Genomic DNA, 23,727 nt, shown 5'->3' on the forward strand with positions numbered 1-23,727 from the left:
TTTATTTCATAAAATATATGGGCTGTTTCGGGAACTCATCTGGAAAAAAAACAGCAACCCAGACTTAAACTAGAAACCCTGCAAAGGGGAAGGGATAATGGGGCCCTAGCGGTTCCAAACCCTTGGTTATACTTCATATGCTCGCAGGTACAGCAGTTTCAGGGCTGGGGTACAACTGACCACTGTGGAGCTTCGGGTCAGCTAATAAAGGAGGGCACAAAACGGGAGATCCCACTATTAGCTCTTGAGGCTGGTTTTCTAAGGGAAAATGAGTCAACGGTTCACACTCTAAATTTGATCTATAAAATCTGGGATGGGGCAAGGACATTCTCCGAGAATCAAGGGATTCACAAACTATTCCCCTCTGTGGCACAATTCTAAACTAAGTAGCTAAACTAGAGGGCTTCGGTGGATGGGAACGCAGAGGGATTTCGCTATTGACCCAAATAATACGTGACGGATCAATCCAAAGTTTTGATCAGACTTCTCTCTGCGTTTGGCATTCCACATAGATCCATAGAACTTTTGATCAGGGTCATTTGGATATTTTGGGTTTTATAATTTAAAAAGAGAAAACACAGTAGTTTGACAATAAATGGCTTCACTCAACCACTAACCATGAGTGGAGGAAAAGTTTTGGTGTTATCATTCATATTCTCTGAAAAAAAGGCCAAGAAAGCAAAAATTCTGCCGGTGTATGTAAACTTTTCAGCACAACTGTATCTGCACTGTATAGGTAGATCATATAAGCTCTCACATGATAACAAGTGAGGATATTTTATTATTAATCATAATAATACAGAGATATTTGGGGTTAAAGAGCAATCTCGTCCCACTGAGATCAGATTATCTTGAAGTTGAAGGGAATGAGTAATTCTGTTTTTCGGAACATAATGCGGGGTATAAACATAATATGGAGGATTTACTTTTTTGACCTTAGCTCCAGTTGGTCTGGGATTATTGCTTGTTTTATGGTAATTAGGAACATTTTAGCTAGATTACCAGGAACCATCTATGATAGTAAAGAGAAAACCCCACTGGGTATTTCAAAAGCAAAATTCATCTCTGAAACAAATTGTTTTTTTTTGTTTTTCGATCCAAGCCTGATACATAGGAGTCGCTGATAAGTCTGTTTGTGTTATGGGGTAATGTTATTTTGTACTTAAAACGAGTATCACAGAAGACAGATGAGGCCGGGGATGTAACCTGCCAATTTCTGAATGTGTTAATCTGTTTATCAGTGTTAGTCTGCCCCGGGGTGGGGAGTGAGGGTAACATGTCTATAAGAACTATTGTAAGAAGTTAAATTCATCATAATGACATAAAAGGATCCAAAGGGCATAATTTGCATTGTTATATTGTGGAAAAACAAAGAATTGTCTGAAAAATGTGAGCTCTTCTTCCCATTTCTGGTAACTGTATAGATAGGATCTTCATGCTGTGATGTCACAATGGTGCTATGAGCTCTGAGCCAATTGGATGTCTTCTCACTGCTGCTTCCTCTCTCCACTCACATTTTGCAGTGTCACATTAAACTGCAGCTGCAGCTCCCCCTTCCCCTTCTTCTACTCTCCCTTTGCTTTATTACTCTATGTAAAGGTTCCAGAAATTGGGGAGTTTTGTGAAAGTTTATAAAGAACCTGCCGGCAGTGGAAGGAAAATTACATGTCCGTGTAAGAAGAGGAAGATGACATGGTGTGATGGTGTGATATGCTATGTGGGTATCATTTTTGTGTATATTTCTATTTTACTTATTTTCATGGTATTCTCTTGTAGGATGAGTTGTTATTTGCCATCTGATATTCTCCCACAGTCCTGTACTGTTATCTCTCCACAGGGTCAGTGAATAATGTTGTTTGCTAATATGCTAATGACATGTTGACCTAGCTGGTTGAAACAATGGGCCCCTGAGACCTTCCCCCTCCTGACCTGTGAATGAGGAGGGGGACTTGTAAAGATCAGGGAGGTGAGACACAGATCAGTCTGGTGTGGAATGATGTGAAGAGGGTATCAGAGAGAAAGAAGATTATATGGACTATGCTATCCTCTCTGCTGGATAATCTGCTGGATTATCCTGTTACTGAACTGCATTCGTGTTCTGGAATATTTTATTCTTTGTGTGGTGGATCATATATGGACCTTTCGTACTTTTGCCTAAATAAAGGTCTCGGGATTGTTCACTCTTCGCTGGCTCTGTTGATTGTGTGATACCAGAGAAGGAACCTGTGACACATGGTAATGTCTTAAAAGAGCTGCTGACAGATTCTCTTTAAATGGTGCAAAAATATTCCCATAATCTTCCTATTTGCCAATATTCAGCTAATGCCTCAATTCCTTACGTTGGACGCTATGGCCCCTAATGCAACTTACATACCAATGTCTTGGATGGACATTTAGGCCCCATCCACAGGACTATGGCAGGATTGCAAAAAAAACAGAAGTTTATGCCCTCTTTTGGACAAAGTTTATGTTAATTCCACTATTTTGGAATTTAATGTGCCCAAATTAGTCTGGATTTTTCCAAAAATTCTTAACAGCAATGGTAAATTCCAGACAGTTTGCAACCATGCTTCAATATAATATTAACTGATGGCTAAAAGTTGAGTATTCTCCAACATGTGGTGGGCAACCCCCTGCTATTTCGGTGCAGACATAATAGTCCTGTTCTTCCAATAGGAGAAGGTCCAAAATATCTGCCGTAAATGGTATAAAAGGGAAAACACCTTTAAATCCTTGAAATTAAGGGTAAATTCTCCGTTTGAATATCTCCAGAGTCAATGTTTGTAATGATGTGATAATTCAGGCAGCTTTTCTGTGACTTTATCCATGTACTAAACCCAGAGCGTGCGCAGTCAGCCATAACAATGTATAAAACAAAGTCATTTTGAGGCATTTGAAGCCCCCCTTTGTCGCAGGGGATCCAAGTTTTTCATATGTTTACATAGTGCAGAGCTCCTTACATCGTGCCCCATGGTTTGCACAGGGAGGGGAAGAAAAAAAATGATGAAATTATGCCAAAACCACAAGTTGATCTGAAATTATTAGAAGGCTGCGTTGCTCGAAGCCAGGCAGGATTAGTCGGGGTAGAGTTCAAGAGTCGTAGATTTATGCCTCTTCACTCCGGACCACTTTGGATATTGAGTTATTAAAAGAAAACTAATTCTGCATGTCAGAAGAAGTGATGGGATGGAACAGGCCAGTACAGTACATGGGGGGCCGGTGTGATTACGTAGAAATGAGGAGTGAAGACTTTGACTCACAACATGTTCTCTACAGTTAAATCAATTCAAAAGGCTAACTAACTAGAAAAATTGTAGGATATTTGCGACAAAAAACTCCCACATAGAAAAGTCGAGGGCCACACCCACTTGGTAACAAGGCTAGGCTAGGTTTACACAAAAGGAAGAGAGGGCCATATTGTTGGCACAGGAATGAATTTATACCAGACAAAAAAAAAATACATAATTTGGAAAGTGATGAATCCTTTTAAAAGATCCCCAAGGATAAAAATGAAGCCAACTGGAATCCATACAGGACAAATTTTGTCATGTCTCATTTATAACAAAGGAAAAAATAGTGCAACCTGACCTTTATCCAACCTTGTTGGGCATCGAACATTGTACATGAGTCAGTGCTCCTGACTCCTTGGCAGTCGAGTGGCATTTGGTCATAAAGGGACAGCGATGGGTCCCACCCTCGGCCCATAGTATGAACATTGCTCAGGTCACACTTCCAGATCACTTACGGATTACAATATATCATGTCTCATGATGTGTCTCCCGAGGTTCTCGCCTTCTCAACTATAATGGGAAGACGTTGGTACTTACAAGTGACCTCCCGATCATCCAGACGTCAGAAAACACACATTTTCCGGGTAAAGTTGCAGACGACTCCAAGTTTCCATTTTAAGTAATAGGAATAAGCATAAAGATTAATATTTCACATTCAGAATGGAAGATTATCAGATATTTTATGACACTTGAGTCATCAGTGTTATATGGTAACTAGACACCAGCAGATTGCTTCACACAACCCCAGTCCTTCGTCCAGGTCGGTGCTCTCTGGCTGAGGACAGGAGCTGTTGCAGTTTTTGATTCGCCAGCCTGATGTGACGACATCTTTGCAGCCTGCAGGACACAGGAGACATCTTGCCAGCCTGGCTAATCATAAGCCAAGCTTTGGGCCTACAAGAATAAGGAAATTCAGTCAGCTCCTATCCATGGCCAGAGAGAAGTGACCTAGTCCATGGAAGCTGGGTTGTGAGAAGTGATGATCCGCTCATCTCCAGTAGCGACTTATGTATTTAAGTCAAGACATATAAGATCTAAAGGATAAAAAAGAGCCACGGGGTTGAGGGAACAAAGGACCTTAAATAATATTTTAGCAGTCTGATATGTCATGTCTCTGGTCTCTGGGCTTGTCCAAATAAACCCCAAGATCTCTAAGACAAGATTCCTAGTCTTATTCTTAGTAGCCAAAAAAAAAACCCTGAGGAACAATTCTGCCACCACTAGAGGGAGCTCAAGCACATACATGTGAAGCCATAACATTCCCTTTGTATTGAGCTCTCCCTAGGGGCAGGTGCAAAAAGGCAGGATTTTATCATGTATAGAGGAAACTGAGGATTTAAAATTTATAGGAATAATGGATCATTTAGTTATATTATAGGTAGATTTTTCTTGCTGCAACCTCCCCTCCCCTTAACACCACCACCACTAACCCCAGTGCTATTCTAAATAGAACAATGGTTAAATATTGCCTGTAAAGAATTACAGACCTGCAGAAATATAAGATATTAACTCATAATACACCTCCTTAGGATATGCTATCAATGTCTGACTGGTGGGAGTTTTACATCTGGCCCCCTCGCTGATCAGCTGATCACTATGTCCATGGTGGTCGGAACTGCTCAGTTACAGAGCTGCACAGCGCCGTGGACTGAATAGTGGTTATGGACGGGTACTGCACATCTGCCACCTATTCATTTGGAATAGGAAGCGGTACGGTACCCAATCACAAGAACTATACAGTCGACTGATCCAGTTGCCACAGATACCAGAAACAGCTGATCGGCGGGTGTGCCGGGTGTTGCACCCTCACTGATCAGAAATTGATGACCTATCCTAAGGGTAGGCCATCAATGTTAAAGTCCCGGACAACCCCTTTAAGCACTAGCAGGTGGGTATAGACACAAAATAATTTAAAGATCACATAAATTACCAGGATGCACTGATACATAATGTTCCGATAGTTCTCAATTGTCACCTGGGAAAAGGAGGTGGCACCAACATCAATGACCTCGTCATCAAAGGCCCGGTGTGTCAGGGTTAGGTCTGACAACGGCTCTGAGGACTTCATCCTGGTACCAAATAGTAGTCAGGGTGCCGTTAGCTCTCACAGAGATGTCCGGCTCCTCCACCTGTAGCGCCCCCACTGCCGCAGGGCCGAGGGGTACCCGGTACCGGGCCTCTGAGTCTCTGCTCTGGGATTGTCACGGTGGCTAGACCCGGTCCGTGACCCTGCTGAGGGGTGCCCAATAATAGGTGTGGATGGTGGTGGTAGTGCGGTGCAGTGCCGGTAAATAACGAGGACACCAGGTTGCAGTCTCTTTACCTTTTTACTGAAGGTTTGGAGGTACCCAATCCAGAGCACTGTTAACAGGGCTGGCTGAGACCGGCCGGTCCAACGGCACATCCAGAGTTCCCTTTGCAGGTGGGAATCAGTGTCTACCTTCTAGCGCCTGTGTGTTGTAGTCTTTCCTTGCTGAGCTCCCCAGGATAGTCCTCACAACTGATTCTGTCTGTCTCTGATGTTCGTTCTCTCTCCGTCCCCCAGATGATATGGTTAGGACGCACCCGTATGACGGGGTAGGCCTGGAGTTCTTCCGGGACTCTAGAGTTGCCCCTCTCCCACAGCTGCCTCCGTTGTCTGCTTAGGTGTTTTAGTGAGACAGCCAACCTATAATTGACTGTCCGGCCGTGGTTTGAAGTAATGCTTAAAGTCTCTTACTTTCTCGGCGTTCCGGCCACCGACTGTTTGCGCCTCAGAAGGATGTTGCCTCGATCTTACAGCACGACTCCTTCTGGTCCTATCACCTCTTTGCTGTATTCCCGTTTTTCTCTCTCTTTTTGTCCTTTCTTAGGAATCTGTCAGGATCCCATCCCTGACAGGTCCTCTCTCTAGCTCTTCCTAGTTACTTCTCCCTGTCTTCCTGTCCAACCCCCAGTTTTACCAGAGTGTGAGGAGTGGCCTACTAGATAGAACCACTCCCCCTGGTGGCCGGAGTGTGAAGTGTAGTGTGAGTGTTACCTGGTCAGGTGAACTTCTTTAGTGCAGTCAGACGTAACATCACCCCCCTTAGTGGCAGAGCGACATTACTGCAACGACCAGGACTCTGGGGCGCTGCACTCCCCCCCGGTTAAATCCAGTACTCCCGGACTGGGAAAACAAGAACAACAATACATGTTAACAGAAAACACACAAAATTTTGAAATACCATAAACAATTAAACATAACAGTGCTTCCCTTTATGGGAGGTGAGGACTCTTGAACGTTGCGAAAGTTAGGTCATGCACAGTTTATGACTCTCAGTTCGGTGGTTGAAACAGCGGGGACCCCGGGTAAACAAAGGGGTCCCCTTTTAGAAGTTTTTGGAGTAATTCACTGTCCATTACTCCGTTGTCCATTTTAAAACCTGCAACAAAAGATATGCACACAAACAATTGTTAACTAAATAGCAGCCCTCACTAATACCTCCAAGTTTTGTAGCGGAGGGGAGTTTGATTCTTGGTGCTGCGTGTCGACCTTCGCAGCGCAGGGGTTGCTACTGGCCTAACAGGGCCCACTATGCTTGCTACTGCTGGTGTAGTGCACTGCCTTCTAGCTACACTTCTAGTGAGTCTGGGTAGCACTGGCAGGCTGGGGTTCTCAGGGCCGCTGCTAGCAACAGTGGGTACGGCAGGCTCGCCGATAGCAGAGGGAGGATTTGCCAGTTCAACGGTTGGCACGGCATCTTCAGGTAGGGCTTGTTGAGGCTGCGGGGCCGGATGATCTGGTACCACCATTGGTTCTGGTGGGTTCGGCTGTTGGAACGTTAGAACAGGTACCACGATGGCCTGATTTATCTGAGTCCAGGACTGGGGAAAGTCACCAAGGACAGTGTGGATCATCTTCTCCTTTTCTACAAGTGGGGAGGTTCCTGGATCCATTTCCCTCGCTCTCAGTTTCTCAGGGCAGGCTTTAAGGTGGTCCCTGGATATCACTGTCGAGGTCTCCCCTCCATCCTTGCTGATGAGGCAAACCTTCGTGTTGTCAAAATCGGATGGCAGGACAGTATACGGTTCTGCTTCCCATTGGTCGTCGAGTTTGTGTAGCCTCCTCTTTCGTTTGAGTACGTGCTCACCAGGTGGCAAGGGAATTGCAGGGGCATGCTGATTGTAGTCCCTTTCCTGTTTTTGCCTGGTCTGAGCAAGGCTTCTTTCCACGCACTCCTGTACCTTGCGGTACCTTTGCCGCCTCTCGGTATCCCAATCGGCATCCGGCGAGGTATCTTCGGGGGTTAGGACCCCCATATCCAGATCAACAGGTAACTTGCTAGACCTTCCTCGCATCAGGTACGCTGGAGTGCAGTTGGTGGAATTTACTGGGATGTGATTATATATGTCCACCAAGTCAGGCAACTTCGTTGGCCGCAGGCTCCGTTCCTCTACGGGCAAGGTCTTTAGTAAGTCGATCACCACCTGGTTCATCTTTTCGCACATCCCATTGGTTTGGGGATGGTACGGTGTGGTTCTGATCTTCTTACACCCGTACAATTGGCAGAACTCTTGGAACACTTCCGCTTCGAATGCTGGTCCCTGATCGGTCAGTACCTTCTCCGGGTAGCCATGGGGCCTACAAAAGTACTGCTGGAAAGCCTTGGCGGCCGTCCTGGCCGTTAGATCCTTGACAGGCACAACCACCAAAAATCTGGAGTAGTGATCCACGATGGTAAGAGCGTAGACATAGCCTGACCGGCTAGGTGTCAGCTTCACATGATCCAGCGCGACCAGTTCGAGCGGCCGCTTGGTGATGATAGGCTGCAAGGGAGCCCGTTGGCTGCCACGGTCCCTCCTGCGTAGGCTACATGGACCACACTCCCGACACCACTTCTCAATGGCTCTCTTCATGCCAATCCAATAGAACCTCCCTCGGAGTAGCCTCTCCAGCTTCTTCCATCCGAAGTGTCCGGCTCCATCGTGGTAGGCTCCCAGAACCATGGGCGCATCTCGCCTTGGCACTACTATCTGCCATACCAATTCGTGAGTACGTGGGTCAATGCTTCTCCGGCACAGCTTGCCATCATGGATAAATAGTTTGCTTCTCCCCTTCCACAGCTGCTGGGTCTCCTGTGGATCATCTGGGCCGGGATGCAACCCTGCCTGCGTCAAGAGCTCTTTCACCCGACGGACCGCGGGGTCACCATCCTGGGTCTCCGCCCATCCGTGGTGGGGCAGGGGATTCGGCATGGCATCCGGTTGGTTCTTGTGCCTGTTCTTCACATGATGGGAGTTCTGAGTGGCTTTGGGGCGATGGAATGCAGGCAGCTCCACCTCTTCAAGTGCCTCCGGGTCTTCTCCCGTTTCTGGCAAATTGGGCATTCGGGACAGGGCATCGGCATTTGCATTCTTGCGTCCTGCCCGGTACTTGATGGTGAAGTCGTAGTTGGACAGCCGGGCCATCCACCTCTGTTCCAAGGCCCCGAGTTTGGCGGTATCCAGATGGATTAGCGGATTGTTATCCGTGAAGACGGTGAATTTCGCTGAGGCCAGGTAGTGTTTGAACCTCTCTGTCACTGCCCAGACGATGGCAAGGAATTCCAGCTTAAAGGAACTGTAGTTGTCAGGGTTCCTTTCCGTGGGACGAAGCTTCCTGCTGGCGTAAGCGATTACCCTCTCCTGGCCTTTCTGGACCTGGTACAGCACGGCCCCCAATCCTACATTGCTGGCATCCGTATACAGCACAAACGGTTGGTCGTACTCAGGGTAGGCCAATACCTCTTCTCCCGTCAGTGCCGACTTCAGGCAAGTGAAGGATCCTTCCAGCCCCTCGTTCCAATCAAATGGGGTGTTTTTCCCCTTGGTCTTCTTTGATTGGCCCACCAACAGGTCTTGCAAGGGCACAGCCTTCTTGGTGAAGTCCTTAATGAACCTCCGGTAATAGCCTACCAGCCCGAGGAACTGCCGGACTTCGTGGAGGTTGCTGCGCTTCGGCCAGTCCTGGATCACCGTGACCTTGTCAGGGTCTGGGGCCACTCCTTCAGCGCTCACCACATGGCCCAGGTACTGCACCTTGGGTTTCAGCAGATGACATTTGGACGGTTTCACCTTTAAGCCAAAGTTGGACAGGGCTTCAAACACCTCAGCCAGGTGTTTCAGATGGTCTTCGTAGGTCTTAGAGAAGACAATGACCTCATCCAAATACAGCAGTACGGTTTCAAAGTTCTTGTGCCCCAGGCAGCACTCCATCATCCTCTGGAACGTCCCCGGGGCATTGCACAATCCGAAGGGCATGTAGTTCAATTCGCAGAGACCCATCGGTGTCGTGAAGGCCGTCTTCTCTTTGTTCGCCTCCGCCACGGGAATCTGCCAGTACCCACTGGTGAGATCTAAGGTAGAGAAGTAGTTAGCAGATTTTAAGGCAGCCAGAGACTCCTCTATCCTGGGCAGTGGGTATGCGTCCTTATGTGTAATGCAATTCAACTGCCTGTAATCAACACACATCCTCATTGTACCATCTTTCTTTTTAACAAGGACTAATGGAGCTGCCCAGGGGCTACAACTGTCTCTCACCACCCCAGCCTCCTTCATTTCTCGCAACATGTCCTTGGCACACTGGTAATGAGCTGGGGGTACAGGGCGATATCTCTCTTTTATGGGTCGGTGATCTCCCGTGGGGATATGATGTTGGATCCCTTTCACCTGCCCAAAATCTGAGGGGTGTTTGCTGAATACCTGCTCGTACTCGTGTACCACCCTGTAGGCCCCCTGTTTCTGATGGGTTGGGGTAGAGTCAGTGCCCACATGCAATTCCTGACACCAATCTTTCGAGTGCCCTGCAGAACCGTTGTCCTCCGCCACGTTTGACGGGACCAAGGGTTCAGGTGTCTGTATCACACTATTATTAACAACGAACAGTTTGGCGAGCGTGGCATACTTGGTGAGGTGAACCTCTTCCTCCCCACAATTGAGGACACGTACGGGCACCCTCCCTTGGCGGACGTCGACCACCCCCCGGGCTGTCAGGATAGTAGGCCTATTGTCTGAGTATACGGGTTCTACCAAGGCCTGGTAGTCCTTACCCCTGAGGCCTATGGCTGCCCGACACCATATTAACATCTCACTCCTGGGGGGGTATCGCGATGGGGTTTGAATCACTCACAGTGACACGACCAATCTCACCACCAGTCAGCTCTACCTGCTGTCTCTGCATCAGAGCTCTGATTTCTTTTTGCAGGGCGCGTTGTTCACTATGGCCAGTGGTTTCTGCTACCTGTTGCAACAAAACAATAACTTCTGCAAGACAATTTTCTATAACATTAGTACCGATGGTCATCATGGGATTACATTCACGGCGGTCAATATCAACAATTACAATCCCTTGGGCCTTCAGTTCCACCCGCCCCACCTTGATGGTGACCTCTTTATATCCCACTTGTGGCAACGGCTGACCATTACTGGCTATGATGGTGAAATCGTCATCGGGGCCACGAGTAATATCGGTGTCCTCCCAATACCGTTTATAAAGCACGTAAGGCATATGCAGCGCCCCAGAGTCCTGGTCGTTGCAGTACTGTGGCTCCGCCACTATGGGGAGCCATGGTGCGTCCGATGGCACTGAAGGAGTTCATCTGATCAGGTATCACAGACACCAATACATTTCACAGCCGGGCCTCCGGGGGGAGCTAAGGGTTCTATTCATTAGGCCACTCCCCACCATAGTGGGTAAACTGGGGGTCAGGCAGGAAGTTAGATCAGAAAGCTGACTGGATTGGACGAAGCAACACCTAGTGGCAGAGGGTGTTGTGGAGGAGGAGGCAGTGGGGTCTCTGTCAGGGGTGGGATCCTGACAGAGGCTTGGCATTGAAAAGAACGTAACGGGTCCGCGCCAGCTCCGGGAAGCGACGGGACCCAGGGGGGGACTGGAGGCGAGATGGATTGTGCTGAGTGAGAGACGAGATCAAGCAATGGGAGAATTTTCAGTAGGGGTCGTGCTGTGGGACCGGAGCGGCACCCTGCTGAGGCGCACTGCCGGTGGCCGGAACGCCGAGGGAGTATTATAGCATTCAGCTTCGGGCAATGCTCTAAGCAGCGGCGGGACAGTCAGTTTAAGGCGGGCTGTCTAACACATATCACCTATGAAGTCTTGGGGGGCAATTGCGGGAGAGGGGCGTCTCTAGGGTCCCGGAAGAGCTCCAGGCCTATCCGACAGACGGGTGCCGTTCTAACTGTAACATCAGGAAGGGACGGAGGATTAGAGGAACATCATTTAGTCGAGTTGTGAGGGTACTTGGGAAGCAGACACGGCGGTTGTGGGGTACTTTCCGTGGGCACAGCAGGGAGGGACTACGACACATGGCGCTAAGGAGGAGGGCGCCGATTTCCACCTGTGAGGTGAGCTCTGGAGGTGCCATTGGACCGGCCGGACTTGCGCAGCCTGGTGAACCGTATTCTGGACTGAGGACTCAGAGATCTCCAGTGAAGAGGTAAAGAGACTGCAAACTGGTGTCCTCGTTATTTACCGCGACCTGCACCCCACAGCTGCACCGTTACAACACCACTTATTGCACCGGACGTCCCCCACTGACAGACAGGGCCACGGACCGGGTCTAGCCACCGTGACAACCCCAGAGCAGAGACCCAGAGGCCCGGCTCCGGGTACCCCTCGGCCCTGCGGCGGTGTGGGGGCGCTCCAAACTTGGCGTCACGAACAGGATCTACTTAAGCCTGAAGAATCGGGTCATGTGTGCCTTGGAACTGTGATTTACTGTGCTTGGACTGTATTATGTTGCAAAGACTGTGTCCCGACATTCCCCGCCAAAACCGCCGCCATTATAACACTATGTGGCGCGCAGGGAGCATGGGGCGTGTCCTCGTGGGCGTAGCTTGGAAGAGTGGCGCGAAAATGGAGCCCGCCCCTCACCGTTATTACTATGTCCAGAGAATGTGCCCATCAAGGAGAAGGGCCCGCCTCCTAGTGTGGGATGGTGGAGGAGAGAAAGGCCGCCCTCCAGACGGGGAGGGACAAGAACTGCTGGAGACCACGAGGAAGAATCCGATTGGCAGCATGGAGCGCGGAAGCCACCCCGGAGAGGGAGAGGAGAACTGTGCCAGGTTCTACCAATGGGAGCCGGCGGAGTCTTTACCAGGCTGCATCACTAATCAGGAAATCCTCGGGGCGGAAGTGGAGGAGCTGTGCCGGCAGTTCCGGAGTCTGTGCCAGCGAGCAACCATCCCTGGCGAGGAGCCGCACCAGGCATCGCTCTCACCGTCGACTACAGAGGAGACCGACACCGGAGATGCGGCGGGAGCAGGTAACGGCGCCGACCCGGGCGTGGCGATTGAGGAGCCCCTATTGGTGGATGTAGACTCGCCCCCACCACGACCACCCGGACGGGTGTGTAGCCGCATTGAATGCGAGAGGCCCTGGGAAACTCTGCAGACGGCCGATCGCCCCCTACAGCCCATTAAACAACCCACGCAGCTCCAGGGAGAATGGGTAACCTTCAAATGGACCCGCGCGGCCACTACCAATCTGATGGGGTTCCCAGGGGATGCCCAGGAGGAGGGGGAGAGTGTCGAGGTCATCCGCCAGAGGGAATACCGCCAACGGCTGCGGCAGCAAGAAGAGGAGTGGGCCCGCAAGAAGGAGCTCCGACGTCAGGCTGAGCGGGAGAAAGACCTTCAGAAGAAAGCCCAAGTCAGGCAGGCTACTGAGGAGAATTGGGGTCCGCAGCGATATGGCGTGGTCAACACCTTCCGGATGCAGGGAGGTTGGGGCTTTATTAAGGAGCCCGGTCTCGCCTTGGAAGTGTTTGTAAACCGGCGGGATGTAGAGGCGCATCTCATTGAGGGACACCCAGGCCGGGATCTCTATCCAGGAGACCGAGTTAAGTATACCCGCCACTCGGGGGATAAAGGGTGGTATGCCTTGCATGTACGTAAATACAAGCCGGAAGTGACACTACCACCCCCTGATGATTCCCCAAGACCTGCGGCCATTCCCCCGATCTCCCTGTGTGCCAAGTGTCTGCGGACCATCACTCCGAGGAGAACCGTGAGTACCCAGACCCCTATCCAGGGTGCAGATGCCCTTTATGTGGTGGCGGGAGGAGGGCAGTACTCACGGAGATCGCCCCCAGACTTAAAAGAATAAACCTCGATACCATGAATCTGTAAATAGTTACTGTTTTCTGTTGGGCTGCTAAACCCGTTCAGGGTAAACTCTTAAAGGGATCCCTTTGTTGACCCGGGATCCCTATTGTTTGTTTTTGTTACCAAAAGCGTTGCACAAGTTTTAAAAACTGCTGAATCATGAACAGTGCATGATCCGAACTCTTTTGTATATAGTTTGCACCTTATTAAAGGCGCTCCCTACTGGTTTTACTTAAACAAGGACTCTTTGCGAAGATACCGCACTGGAACCTTTGATGAGTATGGACTGGTAGCTTGAGAAGATGTACTACCTCACAGAGATTTGGTCCCCTCTTAAAGGGGATGTTCATTTGTTGCACGTAAATGGTGATATTGCTTTAAGACCGGTAGCAATAATGTCAATGGAAGAAAATGCTGATAATATTTACATGTAAAAGTTATATGTATGCTATTAGTTAATTGTAAAGGAATGCTGATAATGTTCTCTGAAAGAAAAAGTAAAAGGAAGTAATGAGAAAGTTTAATGTTGTGAAAAGAAGATAGTTGATAATGTTGATAAGAAAAGGGGGGGGGGATAGAAGGTAAACCCTGCGTTCCCCATCGACAGTTAGTAATGTGTGACTAAGGACAGAAAGTGAACCCGTAAGGGTTAGTGGGTGAGTCCTTTATAGGAGCCAAGTAGAGCCGGCTCAGTGTTCTCAAACTGAAAGAAAAGTTATGTTCTATACTGTGTATAGTAGTTGAAAAGGCAGTAGGCCCTGGCTGAACGGGGCGGTCCTGTAACAGAAAGGAGAGGCAGTAGGTCTGGTGCCGATAGGACAGGCGGTCCTGCAGATCCAAAGTAGGAGAATGAAAAAGTTAAAGTGCCTTATAATGTGATTATAGGAAGGTCTTTAGTGGATTTAGTGTGTGAGTCCTTAAAGGCAATGTTAAATTATTGTTCAACAATTTTGCACTTAAGTAGAATGCCCGGTTGGGTAACAGAAGTAAATTATAGCATGTTGCTATGATATTTTTGCCATGTTTGTAACGTTCAAGTGTCCTTACCTCCCATAAAGGGAAGCCTGTTCAAGTATACTTATTGTCATTGCACTCAACAAAAATTGTATGTCTTTTGCTAACTTGTATTGTTGTTTTCTTCCCAGTCCCGGAGTACTGTGTTTAACCAGGGGGGAGTGCAGCGCCCCAGAGTCCTGGTCGTTGCAGTACTGTGGCTCCGCCACTATGGGGAGCCATGGTGCGTCCGATGGCACTGAAGGAGTTCATCTGATCAGGTATCACAGACACCAATACATTTCACAGCCGGGCCTCCGGGGGGAGCTAAGGGTTCTATTCATTAGGCCACTCCCCACCATAGTGGGTAAACTGGGGGTCAGGCAGGAAGTTAGATCAGAAAGCTGACTGGATTGGACGAAGCAACACCTAGTGGCAGAGGGTGTTGTGGAGGAGGAGGCAGTGGGGTCTCTGTCAGGGGTGGGATCCTGACAGAGGCTTGGCATTGAAAAGAACGTAACGGGTCCGCGCCAGCTCCGGGAAGCGGCGGGACCCAGGGGGGGACTGGAGGCGAGATGGATTGTGCTGAGTGAGAGACGAGATCAAGCAATGGGAGAATTCCAGTAGGGGTCGTGCTGTGGGACCGGAGCGGCACCCTGCTGAGGCGCACTGCCGGTGGCCGGAACGCCGAGGGAGTATTATAGCATTCAGCTTCGGGCAATGCTCTAAGCAGCGGCGGGACAGTCAGTTTAAGGCGGGCTGTCTAACACATATCACCTACGAAGTCTTGGGGGGCAATTGCGGGAGAGGGGCGTCTCTAGGGTCCCGGAAGAGCTCCAGGCCTATCCGACAGACGGGTGCCGTTCTAACTGTAACATCAGGAAGGGACGGAGGATTGGAGGAACATCATTTAGTCGAGTTGTGAGGGAACTTGGGAAGCAGACACGGCGGTTGTGGGGTACTTTCCGTGGGCACAGCAGGGAGGGACTACGACACATGGCGCTAAGGAGGAGGGCACCGATTTCCACCTGTGAGGTGAGCTCTGGAGGTGCCATTGGACCGGCCGGACTTGCGCAGCCTGGTGAACTGTATTCTGGACTGAGGACTCAGAGATCTCCAGTGAAGAGGTAAAGAGACTGCAAACTGGTGTCCTCGTTATTTACCGCGACCTGCACCCCACAGCTGCACCGTTACAACACCACTTATTGCACCGGACGTCCCCCACTGACAGACAGGGCCACGGACCGGGTCTAGCCACCGTGACAACCCCAGAGCAGAGACCCAGAGGCCCGGCTCCGGGTACCCCTCGGCCCTGCGGCGGTGGGGGGGCGCTCCACATAGTCGTCATCTGAGAACCGGTGTCCAGCAGAGCGTTCATGGGGATACCGTCGACCACAACAGGAAGAACTGGTCGCCCTCCAACGTATTTGGCTCTCCAATGCTGCGGGCCTGATCGTCCTACTCCTGGGGGTTGGCCCTTTGCCCCAGGGGTTGCTCGTTTAAAGGACAGTACCTTGCAAGGTGGCCCACCTGGTGACAGCGGTGGCAGATGGGTCATCCGTCCGGATGGAAGCAATCGCTGTCCCGGCCTCTGGTCGGCGGAGTCCTCCTCTGTCGCATCCAGGGGACATCTTCTGGTCTGGAGGCCAGCTGGATCTTCTCCTTGGGGGCCTCCTGTAGGGACTGCACCGTCCGGGCCAGGGCAGCAACGCTCTTGGTCAGCTCCTGCATCTGGAGGCGGAGTCCTGCAGGGGAGTCGTCCTCTAGGCTCTGGGCGTCGGCCTCGGCGGCAACTGGGGAATCCGACGCCACCTCCTGGTGGTATGTGAGAGCGGGATGCCTGGGTGGTATTGTGCGGCTGGGTTGTCGCTCCTGCAGCGCCTGGATAGCTTTATCCTTGAATTGCGCAAAAATCAAGTCTGGATTCTGCATGGCCAGGAAGTGTAATTGGCCCCTTTGGTGACTGCACAGGAGCCCCTCAATGAACCGCTCTTTCAGGAGTTTATCCTCATCTTGCATGCTGCCGGGGTCACTCTGCTTAATAGCCCGCAGCGCCTCCTGGAGATTAAGGGCATAGTCCCGTAAGCTATCCTGTGGTCTCTGTTTGCATCCATAGAAAGTCAGTTTAATTTCTGTAGCAGTGCGGGTATCGAAGGTGGCTTTAAGCTTTGCAAAAACCTGCTGTGCAGTTCCTTTATCCGCAGCGGGCCAGGACTTCACTTCTCTCAGAGCCGCCCTGAAGAGTTGGCCGATTATCATATGAACCTTCTGAGGCTCCGTCAGGGGATAGAACTCGAGCAGGCTGCAGATTCCCTCTTTAAAATCATTTAATGTGTGCGACTCCCCGGAGTATCGCGGGAGCCAGGCCGCTCCGGGCAGGTACGGCATAGAGAAGGGCATTATGGCCTTTGTGGTAGCGGCAGTGTCCGACCGGCTGATGGGGGCAGCGGGCTCCGTGGCCACCAGTGGTGGTATTAGGGCCGCGGCTACGTCCGCTACGGGGACCGGAGCTGCCTCTGCGTTCACGGCTGCGACCGCTGCCTCCGCTTCCCCTGACTCAGACATGGCTGTCCCTTCCTCCCACTAACCTGCTGGAGGTCGGAGTTCCTCTTCCGGGGTTAGCACTTTACCGCGCTTTCTCGTTCCGCGCTTCTTTTTAACCGGTTCCGCCCACGAAGCTAAGGCTCCTCCCTCCGTGCGCAGCGATGGCGAATTGTGGCGGGAACTCTTGGCGGCAATAACAATGCACAGTCTTTGCAATAAGTCACAGTCCAAGCACAATAAATCACAGTTCCAAGGCACACATGACCTGATTCTTCAGGCTTAAGTAGATCCTGTTCGTGACGCCAAGTTGTATCGCCCCCACTGCCGCAGGGCCGAGGGGTACCCGGTACCGGGCCTCTGAGTCTCTGTTCTGGGGTTGTCACGGTGGCTAGACCTGGTCCGTGACCCTGCTGAGGGGCGCCCAATAATAGGTGTGGATGGTGGTGGTAGTGCGGTGCAGTGCCGGTAAATAACGAGGACACCAGGTTGCAGTCTCTTTACCTTTTTACTGAAGGTTTGGAGGTACCCAATCCAGAGCACTGTTAACAGGGCTGGCTGAGACCGACCGGTCCGACGGCACATCCAGAGTTCCCTTTGCAGGTGGGAATCAGTGTCTACCTTCTAGCGCCTGTGTGTTGTAGTCCTTCCTTGCTGAGCTCCCCAGGATAGTCCTCACAACTGATTCTGTCTGTCTCTGATGTTCGTTCTCTCTCCGTCCCCCAGATAATATGGTTAGGACGCACCCGTATGACGGGGTAGGCCTGGAGTTCTTCCGGGACTCTAGAGTCGCCCCTCTCCCACAGCTGCCTCCGTTGTCTGCTTAGGTGTTTTAGTGAGACAGCCAACCTATAATTGACTGTCCGGCCGTGGTTTGAAGTAATGCTTAAAGTCTCTTACTTTCTCGGCGTTCCGGCCACCGACTGTTTGCGCCTCAGAAGGATGTTGCCTCGATCTTACAGCACGACTCCTTCTGGTCCTATCACCTCTTTGCTGTATTCCCGTTTTTCTCTCTCTTTTTGTCCTTTCTTAGGAATCTGTCAGGATCCCATCCCTGACAGGTCCTCTCTCTAGCTCTTCCTAGTTACTTCTCCCTGTCTTCCTGTCCAACCCCCAGTTTTACCAGAGTGTGAGGAGTGGCCTAATACATAGAACCCTTTTCTCCCCCTGGTGGCCGGAGTGTGAAGTGTAGTGTGAGTGTTACCTGGTCAGGTGAACTCCTTTAGTGCAGTCAGACGTAACATCACTCCCCTTAGTGGCAGAGCGACCTTACTGCAACGACCAGGACTCTGGGGCGCTGCACACCTATATGTATTAGTGTCCGGCTTCTAACAGGTGGCGCTCCGCTCCACGTGCAGGCGGCGGACCTGCTACGCTTCACTACATACTTGCAGCTTTCAGAAAGCTCATTTTTCATGCAGAAAATGGAATTAAGAGGCCATGAGCCGCTGAGGATTGTCGGCAGGAGATGTTTATTTTATTTGTCACCCTCCCCCATCATTTTTTGTAAACCACAGCAGTAAGTGGAGGCAGGGGCCGCACTCGCAGGGTGTCAGCGGGGGTCTATCTCGCTCAGACCGCCGTCCATGTGAGGACTGGGAGCAGGTACCAGGGTCAGCAGCTGTATTTTTTGGATGTTGACCAAGTATTTGCCTTGGTTGTCTGTGATCCCCGGTGCGAGGACGCGGCTGGAGAGCCTTAATCATGGCAGCTCTGTGTTTATACACATCGGGGGGATGTGGCGGGGGTGTCCTCACATCTCGGGGTTCTGCCGCTTTTTTCTGGAGCACTGACACGACCACAGACTGAGAAAGAGAAGTTGTAATAATTCCTTTGTAAGTGAAAAGTTTCCAAATGTTCTCAAACGCGTCGTCAGGAAGTCGACTGGTGCCGGAGTGGTCATGATGGGGGATGTAGTACCACAAAGAAAGTATCACACATGATAGGCTTAGATACAGCAGACACCATTGGATTAGATACATGACCCATTATACAGCATCATGCAGGATAAACTTAGATATACCAGCTCAGTATGACTGTATCACACATAATAGGCTTAGATACAGCAGCTCTTTGTACAGTGTCACAAATAGGATTAGATACATGACTCATTATACAGTATCACAAAGAATATGCTTACAGTAGATTCGGCAGCTCAGCAGGAGTGTATCACACATTATAGGCTTAGATACAGCAGCTCAGAAAGACAGTATCACATAGGATATACTTTGATACAGCAGCTCAGTAGGGCTGTATCACACATTATAGGCTTAGATACAGCAGCTTGGCAGACAGTATCACATATAGCCACATAGCATTAGATACATGGCTCATTATGCAGTATCACATAGGATATACTTAGATACCACAACTCAGCCAGACTGTATCACACATTACAGGCTTAGATACAGCAGCTCGGCAGACAGCATCACACAGGATTAAATTAGATACTGCAGTTTAGCAGACAGCAGTACCACACATAGGATAGGATTAGATACACCTGATCAGCAGACAGTACGACTCATGATGAGCTTCGATACAGCGGCTACAAAGTGGACTGTAAATGAGAAACGTTTTGCAAAACTATGCCCAGAAGTGAATATTTTTGGTGTGTTCCCGGGCAGGACATCAGGACATTGGTATTGGAAATGTTTGTAAAATTGGATACATCTGCTTAATAGGCGATAATAAGCATCAGATGCTTACAGACAGTATTACATATGAAAGGCTTAGATACACACTCAGCAGAGAGTATCACACATGATGGGCCGAGACCTACAGCCTGCAGAGAGTCTTACACAACAGAAGCTCAGGTACACAAGTTACTAAGTCCACGTTTTTGTGATCTGCATGACGTATCTGCAGGTATTTGAACCGTAAGAAAAATCACTTAAATGGATACATTTGTATTTATCTAATATATAAAGCTGAATGTGTGTATGTCCAAGATTGGCATCTGCACCGTCGCAGCTACAGCCACAAAATTTTGCACAGTCACACGTCTGGACCCCGAGAGCGTCATAGGCTATGTTGTGAGGCGAAATTTTAACCCCGCGCGTTCCAATTCACCAAACAATTTTGCCCCTATCTACATAATGGGGAAAAAGTGAAAGGATAAGTGTTGGAGGCGAATTAACAGCTGCCAGATATGAACAAGGGGGACTTAAAGAATGAGAGCGATGGCGCCAAAGAGTATATACCGTACAGTTGCTAAGGTGGGGCCCCGACATGGGATAATCACCACGCCACCACGGGGATATGAACACACACACAAAATGCGCCACACACTACCACGTGCTTGAACACATATACCACCCTCAGCACACATTTCACCACACATACACCAACCTCGCCACATAAAAGTCGAAACACAAAAGTCACCGCTCAAAATTCGCCACATGCAAAACTCGCCACATGCAAAACTCGCCTCATGGAAAACTCGCCACGCGCAAAACGCTCCACATGCAAAACTCGCCGCACGTGCAAAACTCGCCTCATGGAAAACTCGCCACACGCAAAACTTGCACACGCGGAAAAATTGCCACATGCACAAAAGTTGCAACACATGCAAAAGTTGCCTCACACAAAACTTGCACATACTCAAAACGCAGCACACATAAAACTCGCCACACGCAAAACTCACCATGCGAAAAACTTGCTGCACACAACTTGCTACACTAACCTGTCACATGCAACTCGACACACAAAAAGTTGCTGCACGCATGTCGCCAGCCACACAAAACTCATCTCACAAAAGTCGCTACATGCATGTCGCCACACGCAACTCAACACATACAACTTGACACACGAAACTCGCCCTAAAACACACACAAGTCTGGTATTATCCTTCAAAAATAAAAATCTGATTAATAAGCAGACAAACTACAAGAGCAACAACTGTGCCATATAGGAAATACGGCAGCTGTCAGTCACATGACCAGTCTATTATGTGTATGTGTGAGCTAATATATACTGCCAGGGGGTGGGCTTCCTGTTGGCTGGGGATTCATCAGGCTGCCAATTTAGCTTACAAATACTGAGGTAAAAATACTGAGCAAATAACGTGTGAACGAGGTCTAATACAGGAGGAGATGACATACAGATATATACTATATACAGGAGGAGATGACACACAGGTATATACTATATACAGGGGAGATGACACACAGGTATATACTATATGCAGGAGGAGATGACACACAGATATATACTATATACAGGAGAGATGTCACACAGGTATATACTATATAGAGGAGAGATGACACACAGGTATATACTATATACAGGAGGAGAGGACACACAGGTATATACTATATAGAGGAGGAGATGACATACAGGTATATACTATATACAGGAGGAGATGACACACAGGTATATACTATATACAGGGGAGATGACACACAGGTATATACTATATAGAGGAGGAGATGACATACAGGTATATACTATATACAGGAGGAGATGACACACAGGTATATACTATATACAGGGGAGATGACACACAGGTATATACTATATACAGGGGAGATGACTTACAGGTATATACTATATACAGGGGAGATGTCTTACAGGTATATACTATATACAGGGGAGATGACACACAGGTATATATGTTGTGAAATTGGATTTTGGGATCCCCCGGTGGCCACTGGTGGAATTGAACTGGTGTGCATCATCCTCTCTGTTCACCTGTTTCCATCAGGATGTGGGAGTCGCTATTTAGCCTTGCTCCTCTGTCACTTCCATGCCGGTCAACATTGTAATCAGAAGCCTTTCTGTGCATGTTCCTGCTGCTAGACAACTCCCAGCTAAGTTGGACTTAGTCCTTGTTTGTTTTTGCATTTTGTTCCAGTTCACAGCTGTAGTTTCGTTTCTGTGTCTGGAAAGCTCTTGTGATCTGAAATTGCCACTCTGATGTTATGAGTTAATACTAGAGTCTTAAAGTAATTTCAGGATGGTATTTTGATAGGGTTTTCAGCTGACCATGAAAGTGCCCTTTCTGTCTTCCTGCTATCTAGTAAGCAGACCTCAATTTTGCTAAACCTATTTTCATACTACGTTTGTCATTTCATCTAAAATCACCGCCAATATTTGTGGGGGCCTCGGTCTGCCTTTCGGGGAAATTTCTCTAGAGGTGAGCCAGGATTACATTAAAAAAAATGGATGAAAAACTGATCTTTTTTATAATATTGGAATCTATGGAAGACGTGTTGTTATAAACTTGAATCCTTTTTTAAATTAATTTTTTCATTTTTTTTGTCCATAAAACAAGTCACGGAGTCCGATTTAACTTACAGTATCTGTAGCAGAGTCTGTGATATAGATGTGAACAATTCCTTAACAACAGCGTCATCTTCAACCTACTGACAGAAGATGATTTCTATTCTTTTATTTTTGGTTATTTCTCATTGTCTAAATTATTTCTCTTGGGAATTTTCCTTTTTTAAAAAAAAAAAAAAAAGTCTTAATACCAAAGAAAGATTTCAAAGAGATTGTAAACCCCCACCCAATATCCTCTTCGATTATAGAATAAATAAAGTTCTACACTTGATTAAAGTGATAAAATCTCATTTGATGGAAATTTACCGAGACATAAAATAAATTTTGGAAAATTGAAATGACTTTGTATACGACACCGAGTTCTATATAAAGAAGGACCGTGCCGACGAGCCGCGGAAACCTTCCAAAAATAACAGTCCCTCCACCATAGAGCTGTAAATATCTGCACAAAAAACGCCCTGGAAATAGAATCCACTTTGAAAACTTGTGATTTAAGTTCAACACCACTTTCTCAAATTGCGGCAATCATTAAGGCAGCGGTGATTATCTGCACCTGTGTTATAAGCAAACCGTATAATATATGATCCGGCGGGAGATAAATGACAGGAGTAACTTAATACAACGTCCTCATGACAAACGGCCTGAAATAAAATACATGCGACCCTCACCATGGAGGAAAGGGTTTAATGAAGAAATGCTGCAAAAATATACAATTCTGCAGCCGAAGTGGTGGATGGTGTGTTAGCGGTAAGTGCTGATAAGGAGGCGCTAATTGGTTCTGCTTCATTTTGTATAAAGACAAAGCGGCTCCATAATGAGTCGTTAGGAGCCTACTAATATTTATCATCACGTAAAAAGTAGGTGAAAGTAAATCCGTGCCAATTAATTTCATATTTAATCATTATAGGAAAAGTAACTCCATTTTAATGATAAAGTCCAAAATTCTCACTGCAAACAAAAGAGGAGGTCTGTCAGCAACTAGTAGTTATATTCTTGTATATAGGAGCAGTATTATAGTAGTTATATTTTTGTACATAGGAGCAGTATTATAGTAGTTATATTCTTGTACATAGGAGCAGTATTATAGTAGCTATATTCTTGTACATAGGAGCAGTATTATAGTAGTTATATTCTTGTACATAGGGGCAGTATTATAGTAGTTATATTCTTGTACATAGGGGCAGTATTATAGTAGTTATATTCTTGTACATAGGGGCAGTATTATAGTAGTTATATTCTTGTACATAGGAGCAGTATTATAGTAGTTATAGTTTTGTACATAGGGGCAGTATTATAGTAGTTATATTCTTATACATAGGGGCAGTATTATAGTAGTTATATTCTTGTACATAGAAGCAGTATTATAGTAGCTATATTCTTGTACACAGGGGCAGTATTATAGTAGTTATATTCTTGTACATAGGAGCAGTATTATAGTAGTTATATTCTTGTACATAGGGGGCAGTATTATAGTAGTTATATTCTTGTACATAGAAGCAGT

The 23,727-nt window shown here is 48.2% G+C and overlaps 1 long non-coding RNA gene across 1 annotated transcript in view; it reads left to right on the forward strand.

The window, feature by feature from the left end:
• The first annotated feature begins 1,498 nt into the window (after positions 1–1,498).
• The window catches only part of LOC143787339 (uncharacterized), a 28,063-nt gene continuing 5,834 nt past the window's right edge, over positions 1,499–23,727 (forward strand). The window contains exon 1 of the long non-coding RNA XR_013218334.1: positions 1,499–1,717. This is a non-coding gene — a long non-coding RNA (uncharacterized LOC143787339). The remainder of the gene's footprint in view (positions 1,718–23,727) is intronic.

The sequence above is a fragment of the Ranitomeya variabilis genome, chromosome 8 (assembly GCF_051348905.1).
Source record: "Ranitomeya variabilis isolate aRanVar5 chromosome 8, aRanVar5.hap1, whole genome shotgun sequence".
In the NCBI taxonomy this organism is placed as follows: Eukaryota; Metazoa; Chordata; class Amphibia; order Anura; family Dendrobatidae; genus Ranitomeya; species Ranitomeya variabilis.